This window comes from Gallus gallus, chromosome 1 (assembly GCF_016699485.2).
Source record: "Gallus gallus isolate bGalGal1 chromosome 1, bGalGal1.mat.broiler.GRCg7b, whole genome shotgun sequence".
In the NCBI taxonomy this organism is placed as follows: domain Eukaryota; kingdom Metazoa; phylum Chordata; class Aves; order Galliformes; family Phasianidae; genus Gallus; species Gallus gallus.
The window spans coordinates 144482034-144487722 of record NC_052532.1 but is presented as its reverse complement, the minus strand read 5'-3'; the positions used below and the strand labels follow the sequence as shown (position 1 = coordinate 144487722).

The window sequence follows — 5689 nt, the reverse complement described above, 5'->3', positions numbered from 1 at the left end:
GCATCATAGAATGACAGAATGGCCTGGGTTGAAAAGGACCACAATGATCATTGAGTTTCAACCCCCCTGCTATGTGCAGGGTCGCCAACCACCAGACCAGGCTGCCCAGAGCCACATCCAGCCTGGCCTTGAATGCCTCCGGGGATGGGGCATCCACAGCCTCCTTGGGCAACCTGTTCCAGTGTGTCACCACCCTCTGTGTGAGAAACTTCTTCCTAATACCCAACCTAAACCCCCCCTGTCTCAGTTTAAGACCATTACCCCTCCCTATCACTATCCACCCTTGTCCCAAACAACTCATAGCCTCGTGCGTTGCTAAATGAATACTTGGCACTCAGGAAACAGACCTGCTTCCAGCTAGTGGAAACATATGCTCAGTGGATCACAACAAATAAAACATGAGGCTGTGTAAGGAATGCGAAAGAAAACCAATACTGAAACCACACCACTTTTTGAAATGTATCACATGCTCCTACCTGGAGTACTGGCAAGCACAGCTCCCCACTTCAAACTCCCTTACAAACTCTGTTTCCAGGCAGCACATGGAGCATGTAGGCTGTGGGCCACTTTCAGCTTGCCAATATTTGACTTTCCTGAATTGCAGTGGTTCCAGGCAGATGCTTTTCAGTAATTTTCCCCCAAAACCGTGTAGTAAGTATAACGTTATCTGAACTGGGTAGCAATATGCACTCACTGTAAAATCTTCTTGACGTACGAAGTAGGGCTTCTATAACTTGATACCTTCTAGCTAGTGTTTTCTTTGATTTACTGCTGGACCTGCTCTAGTAGTTTCTACTTCCTGCAGCTCCACCTCAGCTACTGGCCCTTCATTTTTTCCAGATGTTTCTCCCTTTTTTAGCTTTCACCTTCCCTCTGTTGTGGCACTGAGTGCCGATCTGGTTCCCATCCCTCAAGGAACCTTGAGGAGGCAGAGAATTGCCTGGGAGGCCTGAGGGCTGAGCAGGGGCTACCTGCTCCAAGGAGAATGGCTCTCAATCCATTGTCTGGAGAGGAGGCTGGGGAGAAGAAAAGTAAATACTTCCTGCTCCTTCCCACCCACCCATCTTTCTTCTGGCTCAGAACCCTTTCTCTCCCTCTCCTTGCCCTCGCTTAGCCACCTACATTTATATCACCCTGTCACCACCTTAACCCACCGCCCAGGCCAAGCCAACCCTGTCTCTCCTCCAGGAGAGCAGTGAGTCCCAGCCAAGGCCCCTGAGGAGCTGTCACTGCGCTGAGCTATCAGAGCAGGCCCAAAGCAGCTCTGGCACCACAGAGGCCCTCTGACACAGCCGGCCATCAGAAGTGCCTCCTGTCGGAAAGCGTCATGGAAACCTCCGCAAGATCGGTGCTGACAGATGTTTATTCCCCACTTTTCCACACTGAGCTGAGGACACCCTTTGTGCTCACAGCACCACCAGGAAGGCACGCCGTGCCTACGCTGCTGCGATGCTCATTTCTCCCTCGCAGATCACAGTAAATGAGCGTCAGGAGGACAGTGACGCGCAATGGCTTCGGGCAGCAACACGGGGCTCTTCGCTACTTGGGTTCCACACAGACTCCAATATAGAATCAAAGAATCATAGAATGGCCTGGGTTGAAAAGGACCACAATGATCATCGAGTTTCAACCCCCCTTGCCATCAGGGAGGCTCATTAATAGTTCTACAGGCATTCTACAATACTTCCTTATTCCTTTGTGTGTGTGTGTGTGCAAGAATACTTGTTTAAGTCACTAATCATATAATCAAGAAATCATTAATAACTTCAAAAACCTTCAGTCAACCTGTACTCAGCACTGGTGAGGCCGCACCTCGAGTACTGTGTCCAGTTTTGGGCCCCTCACTGCAAGAAAGACATTGAGGCCCTGGAGCGTGTCCAGAGGAGGGCAATGAAGCTGTGAGGGGTGTGGAGCACAGGCCTTATGAGGAGCGGCTGAAAGAGCTGGGATTGTTCAGTCTAGAGAAGAGGAGGCTCAGGGGAGACCTTATTGCTTCTATAACAACCTGTAAAGGAGGTTGTAGTGAGCTGGGGGTCGGCCTCTTCTCTCGTGTGACTAGTGATAGGACTAGAGGGAATGGCTTCAAGTTGAGCCTGGAGATATTGAGGGTGGACATTAGGAAATACTGCTTCTCTGAAAGAGTGGTCAGGCACTGGAATGGGCTGCCCAGGGAGGTGGTGGAGTCACCGACCCTGGAGGTGTTCAAGGAATGTTTGGACGTTGGGTTGAGGGACATGGTTTAGTGATAAGTATTGGTGATGGGTGGATGGTTGGACTGTATGATCCTGTGGGTCTTTTCCAACCTTGGTGATTCTATGATTCTATGACAAATGAAGTGGAGATGTGCCCATGAGCATTCACAGGTCATGCGGCAGGGAGCAGGGCAGGCCGCTGCCGGCTCTCTGGCACTGCCCCGCGCCCAGCACCCGCACCCTCGCCGCAGGGACGGCGGCCAGGAGCGGCCGGCAGGGCCCTGAGGGCGGCGCTGGGGGTACACGGGCTGCCAGAGTGCCCCGCGCTGAGGGCGCTCCCGCCGGCAGCCAGGGGGCGCCCCGCTAACGGCCGCGCGGAGCGCCGCGCCCCGCCCCTCCTGCCCGGGCACGTGGGGGGCGGCTCTCCACCCCCACGTGGCGCGCGGCACACCTCCTCCCCCCTTCCCACCAATCAGCCCCACGGGGGAGGGGCGCGGCGGCGTTCCGCAGCCAGTGGGCAGCGGCGGGGCGGGGCGAGGCGACGATGGCGGCGGCTGCGGCGATGGCGGCGCGGGGCTGGCGGCGGCTGTGAGTGAGGCGGCGCCGCCCCGCGGCACGAGCGGATCGGGGTCGGCGGGGGCGCGGGGTCGGGACGCGGCGCCTGAGGGGGGCGCTGTGCCGCGGCGGCGGTGCGGGGTCGGCGGCGGGGCGGCTCGGGGGGCCGAAGGCGGCGCGGGCGGCGGGGCGGGGAGGTGAGGTGAGGTGAGGTGAGTGCCCTCCGTGCTCTGCCCTCGTGGGGCCCCCACTTGCGGCACCTGAAGGGCCTGGATCCTGTAAGCATTTCGTAGCTGATTGTCGGAAAAGCATGTAATAAATCAGAGGAATCTGTAATAACCGCGACGTAGGTGTTGCTGTGTACAGGCAGTATTGACCCTGGTGTTCCTGAGGAGCCCCGGGGCAGCCGGACTTCTTTGTGCTGTGCTAGGGCCGTACGATCCGGGTCAGGCTTTCCTGCCCTCCGTATCGCCATCCTGCAGGGCACCCGGAGTCACCTCCCAGCCTCCGGCTGCCTGACTGAGCCCACTGCTGGAGGGGTTGCATGCATGTAAATACTTTTCCTTTTCCCCCTGTACAGGATCATATATACTAAGAAGGACATAAAACTGTTAGCGTCCAAGGAAGGGTAACAAAGATGTGGAAGGGTCTGGAGGACGAGACATATGAGGAGCGGCTCAGGTCCCTGGGTGTGCTCAGCGCAGAGCAGAGGAGCTGAGGGGAGGCCTGATGGCGGCTGCAGCTCCTCACAGGGAGCGGAGGGGCAGCGCTGAGCTCCGCTCTCTGTGACAGCGACAGGGCCCGAGGGAACGGCGTGGAGCTGTGAGGGGAGGGGCAGCTGGGGGTTAGGGACAGGGGCTGCACCACAGGGTGGTGGGCATGGAACGGGCTGCCCAGGGCTGTGGGCACGGCCCCCAGTGCCGGAGTTCACGGAGCATCTGGACACTGCTTTTGGACACTGGGTTTAAATTTCGGTGATCCTGTGTGGAGCCTGGATTTGGACTCGATGGCCTGCCTGATTCCCAGGAGATGTCACAGCCTGTCAGCAGTGGGAACTGCCTGTCCCTCATCACCTGTGCTGCTCTGGAGCCCAGAAGGCTGCCGCGCAGGTGGAATCCACCAGATCTTGCAGAACCTGAATTTGGGGCAGCTGAGCGGTTGATGACCTGAGCTGGATGAAGAACCAGGAGTCCTTGCTCACATTTCAGCTGGACAACCATTTAGCTGTGTGCAGTGCGGACAGAAAATGCAGGGATGACTTCAAACTTTGACAGTTAATTGATACAGCTGTTGGTTGGATTTCATTAGCAGCTTTGTGGTCTGTAGCAGGAGCTAGCAGGCACCCTGGGTCTGGACATCAGTATGTGTCCCATGGCTGCCACTTTTGTGTCTTTACGAAGATGTTACTGTCCTTGCAGTGCTGCTGTGAGAATGCTGTTGGAGTATTTGTGCTGTTAGCAGGCAGATGAAACTGACAGTGCTCAGAGCACTTTGCTCACTTGTAATGTTCCAAGGCCTTTTGGGCTTTCCCTACTTTGGAAAGACTTTTTTTCTTGGAAAAAGTTCCAAAAAACTCCTTCCAGCTGTTTTGAAGTAATAAATTCAGCTGTTCTTCATTTTTTTTTCTAATTGCTGAAGGCTTCAAGTGTGCTTTTACAAACAATATTGCAGTAAAGCATTGCATATGAAAACTTCCTTCACCGCAGATCTGTGTGGAGGGTTCTCTCTGTGCTTAGCAGAAGGAACATTGCAGCTGGTTGCCATCAGCTACCTGAATGCATGTGTGCTTCCTCCATGAGCAAGAGGGCTTTTTACATCTGTTTCTTTACGTGGCATGTTGTGGCCAGAAGCATACCCACGTGCCTGCACCAGGTCAGTCAAAAGTGACACTGCTAACCTCCTATCTTGGCAGAGTGCTGCAGAGCATGGAGTGCGCAGCGTGGATATGTACAGCTTTGGGAGTGCTGCTGGAGGAGTGCTGCTTCAGCTGCTGTGCCACTAAATGAGCGTGATGGATTGCTGTGGTGTGGTGAGGCTCAACCGAGTGTCTTCTTGGAAGATAATACGGGATTAATGATAATTCCACGTCACATCTTGCTCAGGGACTGTGCGTATGTCATCTACAATTTCTGCCCTTGGAACAGAAGATATTTGCAGCACTGGGAGTTTCTTCTGTTGTCTCCAGTTGTCATCTTCCCTCCCAGGATCCTGCTGCTGTTTCATCTTGTATTTCACGGGACTCTACTTGGCGAATTAGTCTTGATGATGCTTTTCAAGGATTGGACGCTGGAGGGTGCTAATGCAATGAGAGCTGAAATTGTTTTAGCAAATTAAAGGGTTCCCCTTTGTTACTTGTGAAATAGTTTTATTCTTTGTTGCAACATTTAAATGGGAAGGCATCATCTGTGGTCTAAGCTTACCGGCAGCTGATCTTGCCCAATGTGTGTAGTGCTATAACCAAACATGTCAATAAAGCATTAAGTCTGTGAGGGATTTCTTTCCTGAACCTTTGTAAAAACAAAACAAAACAAAATCACTCATTTTGAGTTCTACACATTTTTAAGTATGTCTGTCGAGATTATGGGCTTGGGATGAGTTTTACTTGAAATTATGACTTTCTAGTGATAAAAACACTTCGTCAGGCAGGACTGTTGAGAAACACCTGCAAAACCTGTTTTTGTCCCAAGTCACTTTGGCCCACTGAAACCAGTGTGGTCACACTGCTGGCTAGGTGAGCACCTGATCATGGCTCCTGTGCTGGGGAGGAGAGAGGCGGCTTGAACACCGCTGATGGGACCCTCTGCCTGGGGATGAACCTGGTGGAGCTCTCTAACATCAAGGTTTGGGGTGGCTATATGTCATATGTGCACTGTACCTGGATGTGCTTAAGGTGTTCCTGCTGGCCTAGTGTTATGCTGAGCCGATCTCTGCTCTCCTCTGCA

General features: G+C 53.7%; 1 long non-coding RNA gene across 1 annotated transcript; it reads left to right on the top strand.

Annotated features, from left to right (window-relative positions):
- Nucleotides 1-2729: 2729 nt before the first annotated feature.
- On the top strand, nt 2730-5236 carry LOC112531536. The gene is made up of 2 exons (XR_003073373.3): nt 2730-2780; nt 3328-5236. It is a non-coding gene; the product is annotated as an uncharacterized LOC112531536 (long non-coding RNA).
- The last annotated feature ends 453 nt before the right edge of the window (nt 5237-5689 follow it).